The sequence below is a fragment of the Pleurodeles waltl genome, chromosome 5 (genome assembly GCF_031143425.1).
Source record: "Pleurodeles waltl isolate 20211129_DDA chromosome 5, aPleWal1.hap1.20221129, whole genome shotgun sequence".
In the NCBI taxonomy this organism is placed as follows: domain Eukaryota; kingdom Metazoa; phylum Chordata; class Amphibia; order Caudata; family Salamandridae; genus Pleurodeles; species Pleurodeles waltl.
The window spans coordinates 862,964,918-862,978,495 of record NC_090444.1 but is presented as its reverse complement, the minus strand read 5'-3'; the positions used below and the strand labels follow the sequence as shown (position 1 = coordinate 862,978,495).

The window sequence follows — 13,578 nt, the reverse complement described above, 5'->3', positions numbered from 1 at the left end:
CCAGACCGGCGGACTGTCTCAACACAAGAGGCCTGAAACAGGAATGTATTCTGCCTACGGCCATACCACCCTGAATACGCCTGATCTCGTCTGATCTCAGAAGCTAAACAGCATCGGGCCTGGTTAGTACTTGGTTGGGAGACCACCTGGGAATACGAGGTGCTGTAGGCATTTTGCCTCTTGCAGACAGTAGGTGGTGCACGTCTTAGAACAAATGCATAGAGTACTCTCTGTTACTTTTCATTTATTATTTCTTCTACTCTTTTTTCCTTTCTTAAAATAAATAAAAAAACAGCAATAACACTAAAATACACTCTTTCTGAAGGAAAATTGAGAATCTTTCTGCACTTCACACTCACCCCAAGCTGCTGGTGGTGAGCTGGTCTGCTGCTTGTGCTGGGCCCTAAAGAAAGGGAAGTCTGAGACTGTGTGTAAGTGCAGGTGAAGCGATTGCGAGGCTGGTGCAAAACAGGGTGTGTGCTTGGACCTCTGTAAGAAGTTTGTGAAGGAGGGCAGTTTGTGAACAGAAGAGTGCAGGTGTGTTTGAGAGCAGCAGGCTCCAGACCGGCGGGCAGTCTCAACACAAGAGGCCAGAAACAGGAGTGCATTCTGCCTATGGCCATACCACCCTGAATGCGCCTGATCTCATCTGATCTCCGAAGCTAAGCAGCGTCGGGCCGGGTTAGTACTTCAATGGGAGACCACCTGGGAATACCAGGTGCTGTAGGCATTTTGCCTCTTGCAGACAGTAGGTGGTGCACGTCTTAGAACAATTGCACATATTTGTCTCTAATGTTACTTTTCATTTATTTTTTCTTCTACTCTTTTTTCCTTTCTTAAAATAAATAAAAAAAACAGCAATAACACTAAAATACACTCTTTCTGAAGGAAAATTTAGAATTTTTCTGCACTTCACACTCACCCCAAGCTACTGGTGGTGAGCTGGTTTGCTGCTGCTTGTGCTGGGCCTAAAGAAAGGGTAGTCTGAGACTGTGTGTAAGTGCAGATGAAGCGATTGCGAGGCTGGAGCAAAACAGGGTGTGTGCTAGGCCCTCTGTAAGAAGTGTGTGAAGGAGGGCAGTTTGTGAACAGAAGAGTGCAGGTGTGTTTGAGAGCAGCAGGCTCCAGACCGGCAGGCAGTCTCAACACAAGAGGCCTGAAACAGAATTGCATTCTGCCTACGACCATACCACCCTGAATGTGCCTGATCTCGTCTGATCTCAGAAGCTAAGCAGCATCAGGCCTGGTTAGTACTTCGATGGGAGACCACCTGTGAATACCAGGTGCTGTAGGCATTTTGCCTCTTGCAGACAGTAGGTGGTGCACGTATTAGAACAAATGCATAAAGTCCTCTCTAATGTTACTTTACATTTAATATTTCTTCTACTCTTTTTTCCTTTCTTAAAATAAATAAAAAAACAGCAATAACACTAAAATACACTCTTTCTGAAGGAACATTTATAATTTTTCTGCACTTCACACTCACCCCGTGCTGCTGGTGGTGAGCTGGTCTGTTGCTCCTTGTGCTGGGCCCTAAAGAAAGGGAAGTCTGAGACTGTGTGTAAGTGCAGGTGAAGCGATTGCGAGGCTGGTGCAAAACAGGGTGTGTGCTTGGCCCTCTGTAAGAAGTTTGTGAAGGAGGGCAGTTTGTGAACAGAAGAATGCAGGTGTGTTTGAGAGCAGCAGGCTCCAGACCGGCGGGCTGTCTCAACACAAGAGGCCTGAAACTGGAGTATATTCTGCCTATGGCCATACCACTCTGAATGCGCCAGATCGCGCCTGATCTTTTCTGATCTCAGACGCTAAGCAGCGTCTGGCCTGGTTATTACTTGGAAGGGAGACTGCCTGGGAATACCAGGTGCTGTAGGCATTTTGCCTCTTGCAGACAGTAGGTGGTGCACTTCTTAGAACAAATGCATAGAGTCCTCTCTAATGTTACTTTTCATTTATTATTTCTTCTACTCTTTCTTCCTTTCTTAAAATAAATAAAAAAACAGCAATAACACTAAAATACACTCTTTCTGAAGGAAAATTGAGAATCTTTCTGCACTTCACACTCACCCCAAGCTGCTGGTGGTGAGCTGGTCTGCTGCTTGTGCTGGGCCCTAAAGAAAGGGTAGTCTGAGACTGTGTGTAAGTGCAGATGAAGCGATTGTGAGGCTGGTGCAAAACAGGGTGTGCGATTGGCCCGCTGTAAGAAGTTTGTGAAGGAGGGTAGTTTGTGAACAGAAGAGTGCAGGTGTGTTTGAGAGCAGCAGGCTCCAGACCGGCGGGCAGTCTCAACACAAGAGGCCTGAAACAGGAGTGCATTCTGCCTACGGCCATACCACCCTGAATGCGCCTGATCTCGTCTGATCTCAGAAGCTAAGCAGCGTCGGGCCTGGTTAGTACTTCGATCGGAGACCACTTGGGAGTACCAGGTGCTGTAGGCATTTTGCCTCTTGCAGACAGTAGGTGGTGCACGTCTTAGAACAATTGCAGATATTCGTCTCTAATGTTACTTTTCATTTATTATTTCTTCTACTCTTTTTTCCTTTCTGAAAATAAATAAAAAAAACTGCAATAACACTAAAATACACTCTTTCTGAAGGAAAATTGAGAATTTGTCTGCACTTCACACTCACCCCAAGCTATTGGTGGTGAGCTGGTTTGCTGCTTGTGCTGGGCCCTAAAGAAAGGGAAGTCTGAGACTGTGTGTAAGTGCAGGTGAAGCGATTGCGAGGCTGGTGCAAAACAGGGTGTGTGCGTGGACCTCTGTAATAAGTTTGTGAAGGAGGGCAGTTTGTGAACAGCAGAGTGCAGGTGTGTTTGAGAGCAGCAGGCTCCAGACCGGCGGGCAGTCTCAACACAAGAGGCCTGAAACAGGAGTGCGTTCTGCCTATGGCCATACCACCCTGAATGCGCCTGATCTCGTCTGATCTCAGAAGCTAAGCAGCGTCGGGCCTGGTTAGTCCTTCGATGGGAGACCACCTGGAAATACCAGGTGCTGTAGGCATTTTGCCTCTTGCAGACAGTAGGTGGTGCACGTCTAGGAACAAATGCACATATTCCTCTCTAATGTTACTTTTCATTTATTAATTTTTCTACTCTTTTTTCCTTTCTTAAAATAAATAAAAAAAACAGCAATAACACTAAAATACACTCTTTCTGAAGGAAAATTTAGAATTTTTCTGCACTTCATACTCACCCCAAGCTACTGGTGGAGAGCTGGTTTGCTGCTGCTTTTGCTGGGCCCTAAACAAAGGGCAGTCTGAGACTGTGTGTAAGTGCAGATGAAGCGATTGCGAGGCTAGTGCAAAACAGGGTGTGCGATTGGCCCTCTGTAAGAAGTTTGTGAAGGAGGGCAGTTTGTGAACAGAAGAGTGCAGGTGTGTTTGAGAGCAGCAGGCTCCAGACCGGCGGGCAGTCTCAACACAAGAGGCCTGAAACAGGAGTTGTGTTCTGCCTATGGCCATACCACCCTGAATGCACCTGATCTCGTCTGATCTCAGAAGCTCAGCAGCGTCGGTCCTGGTTAGTACTTTGATGGGAGACCACGTGGGAATACCAGGTGCTGTAGGCATTTTGCCTCTTGCAGACAGTAGGTGGTGCACGTCTTAGAACAATTGCACAGATTCCTATCTAATGTTACTTTTCATTTATTATTTCTTCTACTCTTTTTTCCTTTCTTAAAATAAATTAAAAAAACAGCAATAACACTAAAATACACTCTTTCTAAAGGAAAATTGAGAATTTTTCTGCACTTCACACTCACCCCAAGCTAATGGTGGTGAGCTGGTTTGCTGCTGCTTGTGCTGGGCCCTAAAGAAAGGGCAGTCTGAGACTGTGTGTAAGTGCAGATGAAGCGATTGTGAGGCTGGTGCAAAACAGGGTGTGCGATTGCCCCTCTATAAGAAGTTTGTGAAGGAGGGCAGTTTGTGAACAGAAGAGTGCAGGTGTGTTTGAGAGCAGAAGGCTCCAGACCGGCGGGCAGTCTCAACACAAGAGGCCTGAATCAGGAGTGCGTTCTGCCTATGGCCATACCACCCTGAATGCCCCTGATCTCAGAAGCTAAGCAGTGTCGGGCCTGGTTAGTACTTTGATGGGAGACCACCTTGGAAAACCAGGTGCTGTAGGCATTTTGCCTCTTGCAGACAGTAGATGGTGCACGTATTAGAACAAATGCATAAAGTCCTCTCTAATGTTACTTTTCATTTATTATTTCTTCTACTCTTTTTTCCTTTCTTAAAATAAATAAAAAAACAGCAATAACACTAAAATACACTCTTTCTGAATCTTTCTGCACTTCACACTCACCCCAAGCTGCTGGGGGTGAGCTGATCTGTTGCTGCTTGTGCTGGGCCCTAAAGAAAGGGCAGTCTGAGATGGAGTGTAAGTGCAGATGAAGCGATTGCGAGGCTGGTGCAAAACAGAGTGTGTGATTGGCCCTCTGTAAGAAGTTTGTGAAGGAGGGCAGTTTGTGAACAGAAGAGTGCACGTGTGTTTGAGAGCAGCAGGCTCCAGACCGGCGGGCTGTCTCAACACAAGAGGCATGAAACAGAAATGTATTCTATCTACGGCTATACCACCCTGAATGCGTCTGATCTCAGAAGCTAAGCAGCGTCGGGCCTGGTTAGTACTTGGATGGGAGATCACATGGGGATACCAGGTGCTGTAGGCATTTTGCCTCTTGCAGACAGAAGGTGGTGCACGTCTTAGAACAATTGCACAGATTCCTCTCTAATGTTACTTTTCATTTATTATTTCTTCTACTCTTTTTTCCTTTCTTAAAATAAATAAAAAAACAGCAATAACTCTAAAATACCCTCTTTCTGAAGGAAAATTGATAATTTTTCTGCACTTCACACTCACCCCAAGCTGCTGGTGGTGAGCTGATCTGTTGCTGCTTGAGCTGGGCCCTAAAGAAAGGGCAGTCTGAGATGGTGTGTAAGTGCAGATGAAGCGATTGCGAGGCTGGTGCAAAACAGAGTGTGTGCTTGGCCCTCTGTAAGAAGTTTGTGAAGGAGGGCAGTTTGTGAACAGAAGAGTGCAGGTGTGTTTGAGAGCAGCAGGCTCCAGACCGGCGGGCTGTCTCAACACAAGAGGCCTGAAACAGAAATGCATTCTGTCTACGGCTATACCACCCTGAATGCGCCTGATCTCGTCTGATCTCAGAAGCTAAGCAGCGTCGGGCCTGGTTAGTACTTGGATGGGAGATCACATGGGGATACCAGGTGCTGTAGGCATTTTGCCTCTTGCAGACAGTAGGTGGTGCACGTCTTAGAACTATTGCACAGATTCCTCTCTAATGTTACTTTTCATTTATTATTTCTTCTACTCTTTTTTCCTTTCTTAAAATAAATTAAAAAAACAGCAATAACACTAAAATACACTCTTTCTAAAGGAAAATTGAGAATTTTTCTGCACTTCACACTCACCCCAAGCTAATGGTGGTGATCTGGTTTGCTGCTGCTTGTGCTGGGCCCTAAAGAAAGGGCAGTCTGAGACTGTGTGTAAGTGCAGATGAAGCGATTGTGAGGCTGGTGCAAAACAGGGTGTGCGATTGGCCCTCTGTAAGAAGTTTGTGAAGGAGGGCAGTTTGTGAACAGAAGAGTGCAGGTATGTTTGAGAGCAGCAGGCTCCAGACCGGCGGGCAGTCTCAACACAAGAGGCCTGAAACAGGAGTGCATTCTGCCTACGGCCATACCACCCTGAATGCGCCTGATCTCGTCTGATCTCAGAAGCTAAGCAGCATCGGGCCTGGTTAGTCCTTCGATGGGAGACCACCTGGATATACCAGGTGCTGTAGGCATTTTGCCTCTTGCAGACAGTAGGTGGTGCACGTCTAGGAACAAATGCACATATTCCTCTCTAATGCTACTTTTCATTTATTATTTCTTCTACTCTTTTTTCCTTTCTAAAAATAAATTAAAAAAACAGCAATAACACTAAAATACACTCTTTCTGAAGGAAAATTTAGAATTTTTCTGCACTTAATACTCACCCCAAGCTACTGGTGGTGAGCTGGTTTGCTGCTGCTTTTGCTGGGCCCTAAACAAAGGGCAGTCTGAGACTGTGTGTAAGTGCAGATGAAGCGATTTCGAGGCTGGTGCAAAACAGGGTGTGCGATTGGCCCTCTGTAAGAAGTTTGTGAAGGAGGGCAGTTTGTGAACAGAAGAGTGCAGGTGTGTTTGAGAGCAGCAGGCTCCAGACCGGCGGGCAGTCTCAACACAAGAGGCCTGAAACAGGAGTGCATTCTGCCTATGGCCATACCACCCTGAATGCGCCTGATCTCGTCTGATCTCAGAAGCTAAGCAGCGTCGGGCCTGGTTAGTACTTTGATGGGAGACCACCTGGGAATACCAGGTACTGTAGGCATGTTGCCTCTTGCAGACAGTAGATGGTGCACGTATTAGAACAAATGCATAAAGTCCACTCTAATGTTACTTTTCATTTATTAATTCTTCTACTCTTTTTTCCTTTCTTAAAATAAATAAAAAAACAGCAATAACACTAAAATACACTCTTTCTGAAGGAAAATTGAGAATCTTTCTGCACTTCACACTCACCCCAAGCTGCTGGTGGTGAGCTGGTCTGCTGCTTGTGCTGGGCCCTAAAGAAAGGGAAGTCTGAGACTGTGTGTAAGTGCAGGTGAAGCGATTGCGAGGCTGGTGCAAAACAGGGTGTGTGCTTGGACCTCTGTAAGAAGTTTGTGAAGGAGGGCAGTTTGTGAACAGAAGAGTGCAGGTGTGTTTGAGAGCAGCAGGCTCCAGACCGGCGGGTGTCTCAACACAAGAGACCTGAAACAGGACTGTGTTCTGCCTACGGCCGTACCACCCTGAATGCGCCTGATCGTGTCTTATCTCAGATGCTAAGCAGTGTCGGGCCTGGTTAGTACTTGGATGGGTGACTGCCTACGAATACCAGGTGCTGTAGGCATTTTGCCTCTTGCAGTCAGCAATTGGTGCACGTCTAGGAACAAATGCACATATTCCTCTCTAATATTACTTTTCATTTATTATTTCTTCTACTCTTTTTTCCTTTCTTAAAATAAATAAAAAAAACAGCAATAACACTAAAATACACTCTTTCTGAAGGAAAATTGAGAATTTTTCTGCACTTCATACTCACCCCAAGCTACTGGTGGAGAGCTGGTTTGCTGCTGCTTTTGCTGGGCCCTAAACAAAGGGCAGTCTGAGACTGTGTGTAAGTGCAGATGAAGCGATTGCGAGGCTGGTGCAAAACAGGGTGTGCGATTGGCCCTCTGTAAGAAGTTTGTGAAGGAGGGCAGTTTGTGAACAGAAGAGTGCAGGTGTGTTTGAGAACAGCAGGCTCCAGACCGGCGGGCAGTCTCAACACAAGAGGCCTGAAACAGGAGTGTTCTCTGCCTATGGCCATACCACCCTGAATGCGCCTGATCTCGTATGATCTCAGAAGCTCAGCAGTGTCGGTCCTGGTTAGTACTTTGATGGGAGACCACCTGGGAATACCAGGTGCTGTAGGCATTTTGCCTCTTGCAGACAGTAGGTGGTGCACGTCTTAGAACAATTGCACAGATTCCTATCTAATGTTACTTTTCATTTATTATTTCTTCTACTCTTTTTTCCTTTCTTAAAATAAATTAAAAAAACAGCAACAACACTAAAATACACTCTTTCTGAAGGAAAATTGATAATTTCTCTGCACTTCACACTCACTCCAAGCTGCTGGTGGTGAGCTGGTCTGTTGCTGCTTGTGCTGGGCCCTAAAGAAAGGGCAGTCTGAGACTGTGTGTAAGTGCAGATGAAGCGATTGTGAGGCTGGTGGAAAACAGGGTGTGCGATTGGCCCTCTGTAAGAGGTTTGTGAAGGAGGGCAGTTTGTGAACAGAAGAGTGCAGGTGTGTTTGAGAGCAGCAGGCTCCAGAACTGCGGGCAGTCTCAACACAAGAGGCCTGAAACAGGAGAGCGTTGTGCCTACGGCCATACCATCCTGAATGTGCCTGATCTCGTCTGATCTCAGAAGCTAAGCAGCGTCGGGCCTGGTTAGTCCTTCGATGGGAGACCACCTGGAATTACCAGGTGCTGTAGGCATTTTGCCTCTTGCAGACAGTAGGTGGTGCACGTCTAGGAACAAATGCACATATTCCTCTCTAATGTTACTTTTCATTTATTATTTCTTCTACTCTTTTTTCCTTTCTTAAAATAAATTAAAAAAACAGCAATAACACTAAAATACACTCTTTCTGAAGGAAAATTTAGAATTTTTCTGCACTTCATACTCACCCCAAGCTACTGGTGGAGAGCTGGTTTGCTGCTGCTTTTGCTGGGCCCTAAACAAAGGGCAGCCTTAGACTGTGTGTAAGTGCAGATGAAGCGATTGCGAGGCTGGTGCAAAACAGGGTGTGCGATTGGCCCTCTGTAAGAAGTTTGTGAAGGAGGGCAGTTTGTGAACAGAAGAGTGCAGGTGTGTTTGAGAGCAGCAGGCTCCAGACCGGCGGGCAGTCTCAACACAAGAGGCCTGAAACAGGAGTGTGTTCTGCCTATGGCCATACCACCCTGAATGCGCCTGATCTCGTCTGATCTCAGAAGCTCTGCAGCGTTGGTCCTGGTTAGTACTTTGATGGGAGACCACCTGGGAATACCAGGTGCTGTAGGCATTTTGCCTCTTGCAGACAGTAGGTGGTGCACGTCTTAGAACAAATGCATAGAGTCCTCTCTAATGTTACTTTTCATTTATTATTTCTTCTACTCTTTTTTCCTTTCTTAAAATAAATAAAAAAAACTGCAATAACACTAAAATACACTCTTTCTGAAGGAAAATTGAGAATCTTTCTGCACTTCACACTCATCCCAAGCTGCTGGTGGTGATCTGGTCTGCTGCTTGTGCTGGGCCCTAAAGAAAGGGAAGTCTGAGACTGTGTGTAAGTGCAGGTGAAGCAATTGCGAGGCTGGTGCAAAACAGGGTGTGTGCTTGGACCTCTGTAATAAGTTTGTGAAGGAGGGCAGTTTGTGAACAGAAGAGTGCAGGTGTGTTTGAGAGCAGCAGGCTCCAGACCGGCGGGCTGTCTCAACACAAGAGACCTGAAACAGGAGTGTGTTCTCCCGATGGCCATACCACCCTGAATGCCCCTGATCTCATCTGATCTCAGAAGCTAAGCAGTGTTGGGCCTGGTTAGTACTTGGATGGGAGACTGCCTGGGAATACCAGGTGATGTAAGCATTTTGCCTCTTGCAGACAGTAGGTGGTGCACGTCTAGGAACAAATGCATAGAGTACTCTCTAATGTTAATTTTCATTTATTATTTCTTCTACTCTTTTTTCCTTTCTTAAAATAAATAAAAAAACAGCAATAACACTAAAATACACTCTTTCTGAAGGAAAATTGATAATTTTTCTGCAATTCACACTCACCCCAAGCTGCTGGTGGTGAGCTGGTCTGTTGCTGCTTGTGCTGGGCCCTAAAGAAAGGGCAGTCTGAGACTGTGTGTAAGTGCAGATGAAGCGATTGTGAGGCTGGTGCAAAACAAGGTGTGCGATTGGCCCTCTGTAAGAAGTTTGTGAAGGAGGGCAGTTAGTGAACAGAAGAGTGCAGGTGTTTTTGAGAGCAGCCGGCTCCAGACCGACGGGCAGTCTCAACACAAGAGGCCTGAAACAGGAGTGTGTTCTGCCTACGGCCATACCACCCTGAATGCGCCTGATCTCGTCTGATCTCAGAAGCTAAGCAGCGTCGGGCCTGGTTAGTCCTTAGAGTGGAGACCACCTGGGAATACAAGGTGCTGTAGGCATTTTGCCTCTTGCAGACAGTAGGTGGTGCACGTCTTAGAACAATTGCACATATTCCTCTCTAATGTGACTTTTCATTTATTATTTCTTCTACTCTTTTTTCCTTTCTTAAAATAAATAAAAAAAACAGCAATAACACTAAAATACACTCTTTCTGAAGGAAAATTAAGAATTTTTCTGCACTTCACACTCACCCCAAGCTACTGGTGGTGAGCTGGTTTGCTGCTGCTTGTGTTGGGCCCTAAAGAAAGGGCAGTCTGAGACTGTGTGTGAGTGCAGATGAAGCGATTGTGAGGCTGGTGCAAAACAGGGTGTGCGATTGGCCCTCTGTAAGAAGTTTGTGAAGGAGGGCAGTTTGTGAACAGAAGAGTGCAGGTGTGTTTGAGAGCAGCAGGCTCCAGACCGGCGGGCAGTCTCAACACAAGAGGCCTGAAACAGGAGCAAGTTCTGCCTATGGCCATACCACCCTGAATGCGCCTGATCTCGTCTGATCTCAGAAGCTAAACAGCGTCGGGCCTGGTTAGTACTTTGATGGGAGACCACCTGGGAATACCAGGTGCTGTAGGCATTTTGCCTCTTGCAGACAGTAGATGGTGCACGTCTTAGAACAAATGCATAAAGTCCTCTTTAATGTTACTTTTCATTTATTATTTCTTCTACTCTTTTTTCCTTTCTTAAAATAAATAAAAAAACAGCAATAACACTAAAATACACTCTTTCTGAAGGAAAATTGAGAATCTTTCTGCACTTCACACTCACCCCAAGCTGCTGGTGGTGAGCTGGTCTGCTGCTTGTGCTGGGCCCTAAAGAAAGGGAAGTCTGAGATTGTGTGTAAGTGCAGGTGAAGCGATTGCGAGGCTGGTGCAAAACAGGGTGTGCGATTGGCCCTCTGTAAGAAGTTTGTGAAGGAGGGCAGTTTGTGAACAGAAGAGTGCAGGTGTGTTTGAGAGCAGCAGGCTCCAGACCGGCGGCCAGTCTCAACACAAGAGGCCTGAAACAGGAGTGCGTTCTGCCTACGGCCATACCACCATGAATGCACCTGATCTCGTCTGATCTCCGAAGCTAAGCAGATTTGGGCCTGGTTAGTCCTTAGATGGGAGACCACCTGGGAATACCAGGTGCTGTAGGCATTTTGCCTCTTGCAGACAGTAGGTGGTGCACGTCTTAGAACAATTGCACATATTCCTCTCTAATGTTACTTTTAATTTATTATTTCTTCTACTCTTTTTTCCTTTCTTAAAATAAATTAAAAAAACAGCAATAACACTAATATACACTCTTTCTGAAGGAAAATTGAGAATTTTTCTGCACTTCACACTCACCCCAAGCTACTGGTGGTGAGCTGGTTTGCTGCTGCTTGTGCTGGGCCCTAAAGAAAGGGCAGTCTGAGACTGTGTGTAAGTGCAGATGAAGCGATTGCGAGGCTGGTGCAAAACAGGGTGTGTGCTTGGCCCTCTGTAAGAAGTTTGTGAAGGAGGGCAGTTTGTGAACAGAAGAGTGCAGGTGTGTTTGAGAGCAGCAGGCTCCAGACCGGCGGGCTGTCTCAACACAAGAGGACTGAAACAGGAGTGCATTCTGCCTATGGCCATACCACCCTGAATGCGTCTGATCTCGTCTGATCTCAAAAGCTAAGCAGAGTCGGGCCTGGTTAGTACTTGAATGGGAGACTACCTGGGAATACCAGGTGCTGTCGGCATTTTGCCTCTTGCAGGCAGTAAGTGGTGCACGTCTTAGAACAAATGCACATATTTGTCTCTAATGTTACTTTTCATTTATTATTTCTTCTACTCTTTTTTCCTTTCTTAAAATAAATAAAAAAACAGCAATAACACTAAAATACACTCTTTCTGAAGGAAAATTGAGAATCTTCCTGCACTTCACACTCACCCCAAGCTACTGGTGGTGAGCTGGTTTGCTGCTGCTTGTGCTGGGCCCTAAAGAAAGGGCAGTCTGAGACTGTGTGTAAGTGCAGATGAAGCGATTGCGAGGCTGGTGCAAAACAGGGTGTGTGCTTGGCCCTCTGTAAGAAGTTTGTGAAGGAGGGCAGTTTGTGAACAGAAGAGTGCAGGTGTGTTTGAGAGCAGCAGGCTCCAGACCGGCAGGCAGTCTCAACACAAGAGGCCTGAAACAGGAGTGCGTTCTGCTTATGGCCATACCACCCTTAATGTGCCTTATCTCGTCTGATCTCAGAAGCTAAGCAGCGTCGGGCCGGGTTAGTACTTCGATGGGAGTCCACCTGGGAATACCAGGTGCTGTAGGCATTTTGCCTCTTGCAGACAGTAGGTGGTGCACGTCTTAGAACAATTGCACAGATTCCTCTCTAATGTTACTTTTCATTTATTATTTCTTCTACTGTTTTTTCCTTTCTTAAAATAAATTAAAAAAACAGCAATAACACTAAAATACACTCTTTCTGAAGGAAAATTGAGAATTTTTCTGCACTTCACACTCACCCCAAGCTACTGGTGGTGAGCTGGTTTGCTGCTGCTTGTGTTGGGCCCTAAAGAAAGGGCAGTCTGAGACTGTGTGTGAGTGCAGATGAAGCGATTGTGAGGCTGGCGCAAAACAGGGTGTGCGATTGGCCCTCTGTAAGAAGTTTGTGAAGGAGGGCAGTTTGTGAACAGAAGAGTGCAGGTGTGTTTGAGAGCAGCAGGCTCCAGACCGGCGGGCAGTCTCAACACAAGAGGCCTGAAACAGGAGTAAGTTCTGCCTATGGCCATACCACCCTGAATGCGCCTGATCTCGTCTGATCTCAGAAGCTAAACAGCGTCGGGCCTGGTTAGTCCTTAGATGGGAGACCACCTGGGAATACCAGGTGCTGTAGGCATTTTGCCTCTTGCAGACAGTAGGTGGTGCACGTCTTAGAACAATTGCACATATTCCTCTCTAATGTTACTTTTAATTTATTATTTCTTCTACTCTTTTTTCCTTTCTTAAAATAAATAAAAAAAACAGCAATAACACTAATATACACTCTTTCTGAAGGAAAATTGAGAATTTTTCTGCACTTCACACTCACCCCAAGCTACTGGTGGTGAGCTGGTTTGCTGCTGCTTGTGCTGGGCCCTAAAGAAAGGGCAGTCTGAGACTGTGTGTAAGTGCAGATGAAGCGATTGCGAGGCTGGTGCAAAACAGGGTGTGTGCTTGGCCCTCTGTAAGAAGTTTGTGAAGGAGGGCAGTTTGTGAACAGAAGAGTGCAGGTGTGTTTGAGAGCAGCAGGCTCCAGACCGGCGGGCTGTCTCAACACAAGAGGACTGAAACAGGAGTGCGTTCTGCCTACGGCCATACCACCCTGAATGCACCTGATCTCGTCTGATCTCAGAAGCTAAGCAGCGTCTGGCCTGGTTAGTCCTGAGATAGGAGACCACCTGGGAATACCAGGTGCTGTAGGCATTTTGCCTCTTGCAGACAGTAGGTGGTGCACGTCTTAGAACAATTGCACATATTCCTCTCTAATGTTACTTTTAATTTATTATTTCATCTACTCTTTTTTCCTTTCTTAAAATAAATTAAAAAAACAGCAATAACACTAATATACACTCTTTCTGAAGGAAAATTGAGAATTTTTCTGCACTTCACACTCACCCCAAGCTACTGGTGGTGAGCTGGTTTGCTGCTGCTTGTGCTGGGCCCTAAAGAAAGGGCAGTCTGAGACTGTGTGTAAGTGCAGATGAAGCGAATGCGAGGCTGGTGCAAAACAGGGTGTGTGCTTGGCCCTCTGTAAGAAGTTTGTGAAGGAGGGCAGTTTGTGAACAGAAGAGTGCAGGTGTGTTTGAGAGCAGCAGGCTCCAGACCGGCGGGCTGTCTCAACACAAGAGGACTGAAACAGGAGTGCG

General features: G+C 46.2%; 12 non-coding genes and 12 pseudogenes across 12 annotated transcripts; all 24 read left to right on the top strand.

Annotated features, from left to right (window-relative positions):
* Positions 1–52: 52 nt before the first annotated feature.
* LOC138298092 (5S ribosomal RNA) lies at positions 53–171 on the top strand. Its single transcript, XR_011204616.1, has one exon. It is a non-coding gene; the product is annotated as a 5S ribosomal RNA (ribosomal RNA).
* Positions 172–611: 440 nt separating this feature from the next.
* Positions 612–730, top strand: LOC138297641 (5S ribosomal RNA). Its single transcript, XR_011204194.1, has one exon. It is a non-coding gene; the product is annotated as a 5S ribosomal RNA (ribosomal RNA).
* Positions 731–1,176: 446 nt separating this feature from the next.
* LOC138298239 (5S ribosomal RNA) lies at positions 1,177–1,295 on the top strand (annotated as a pseudogene).
* A 446-nt stretch (positions 1,296–1,741) lies between these two features.
* On the top strand, positions 1,742–1,870 carry LOC138297498 (5S ribosomal RNA; annotated as a pseudogene).
* A 443-nt stretch (positions 1,871–2,313) lies between these two features.
* LOC138298028 (5S ribosomal RNA) lies at positions 2,314–2,432 on the top strand. The gene has a single exon (XR_011204555.1). It is a non-coding gene; the product is annotated as a 5S ribosomal RNA (ribosomal RNA).
* A 444-nt stretch (positions 2,433–2,876) lies between these two features.
* LOC138298045 (5S ribosomal RNA) lies at positions 2,877–2,995 on the top strand. Its single transcript, XR_011204571.1, has one exon. It is a non-coding gene; the product is annotated as a 5S ribosomal RNA (ribosomal RNA).
* A 448-nt stretch (positions 2,996–3,443) lies between these two features.
* Positions 3,444–3,562, top strand: LOC138298026 (5S ribosomal RNA). Its single transcript, XR_011204553.1, has one exon. It is a non-coding gene; the product is annotated as a 5S ribosomal RNA (ribosomal RNA).
* A 447-nt stretch (positions 3,563–4,009) lies between these two features.
* On the top strand, positions 4,010–4,118 carry LOC138298322 (5S ribosomal RNA; annotated as a pseudogene).
* A 433-nt stretch (positions 4,119–4,551) lies between these two features.
* On the top strand, positions 4,552–4,660 carry LOC138297483 (5S ribosomal RNA; annotated as a pseudogene).
* Positions 4,661–5,106: 446 nt separating this feature from the next.
* Positions 5,107–5,225, top strand: LOC138298057 (5S ribosomal RNA). The gene has a single exon (XR_011204582.1). It is a non-coding gene; the product is annotated as a 5S ribosomal RNA (ribosomal RNA).
* A 447-nt stretch (positions 5,226–5,672) lies between these two features.
* On the top strand, positions 5,673–5,791 carry LOC138298244 (5S ribosomal RNA; annotated as a pseudogene).
* A 447-nt stretch (positions 5,792–6,238) lies between these two features.
* Positions 6,239–6,357, top strand: LOC138298282 (5S ribosomal RNA). Its single transcript, XR_011204689.1, has one exon. It is a non-coding gene; the product is annotated as a 5S ribosomal RNA (ribosomal RNA).
* Positions 6,358–6,799: 442 nt separating this feature from the next.
* On the top strand, positions 6,800–6,918 carry LOC138298402 (5S ribosomal RNA; annotated as a pseudogene).
* A 447-nt stretch (positions 6,919–7,365) lies between these two features.
* On the top strand, positions 7,366–7,484 carry LOC138298089 (5S ribosomal RNA). Its single transcript, XR_011204613.1, has one exon. It is a non-coding gene; the product is annotated as a 5S ribosomal RNA (ribosomal RNA).
* Positions 7,485–7,931: 447 nt separating this feature from the next.
* LOC138298265 (5S ribosomal RNA) lies at positions 7,932–8,050 on the top strand (annotated as a pseudogene).
* Positions 8,051–8,497: 447 nt separating this feature from the next.
* LOC138298175 (5S ribosomal RNA) lies at positions 8,498–8,616 on the top strand (annotated as a pseudogene).
* A 444-nt stretch (positions 8,617–9,060) lies between these two features.
* On the top strand, positions 9,061–9,179 carry LOC138298258 (5S ribosomal RNA; annotated as a pseudogene).
* A 446-nt stretch (positions 9,180–9,625) lies between these two features.
* On the top strand, positions 9,626–9,744 carry LOC138298306 (5S ribosomal RNA; annotated as a pseudogene).
* A 447-nt stretch (positions 9,745–10,191) lies between these two features.
* Positions 10,192–10,310, top strand: LOC138298159 (5S ribosomal RNA). Its single transcript, XR_011204676.1, has one exon. It is a non-coding gene; the product is annotated as a 5S ribosomal RNA (ribosomal RNA).
* A 443-nt stretch (positions 10,311–10,753) lies between these two features.
* Positions 10,754–10,872, top strand: LOC138298133 (5S ribosomal RNA). The gene has a single exon (XR_011204650.1). It is a non-coding gene; the product is annotated as a 5S ribosomal RNA (ribosomal RNA).
* A 447-nt stretch (positions 10,873–11,319) lies between these two features.
* On the top strand, positions 11,320–11,438 carry LOC138298173 (5S ribosomal RNA; annotated as a pseudogene).
* A 446-nt stretch (positions 11,439–11,884) lies between these two features.
* On the top strand, positions 11,885–12,003 carry LOC138298232 (5S ribosomal RNA; annotated as a pseudogene).
* A 447-nt stretch (positions 12,004–12,450) lies between these two features.
* LOC138297895 (5S ribosomal RNA) lies at positions 12,451–12,569 on the top strand. The gene has a single exon (XR_011204432.1). It is a non-coding gene; the product is annotated as a 5S ribosomal RNA (ribosomal RNA).
* Positions 12,570–13,016: 447 nt separating this feature from the next.
* LOC138298093 (5S ribosomal RNA) lies at positions 13,017–13,135 on the top strand. The gene has a single exon (XR_011204617.1). It is a non-coding gene; the product is annotated as a 5S ribosomal RNA (ribosomal RNA).
* The last annotated feature ends 443 nt before the right edge of the window (positions 13,136–13,578 follow it).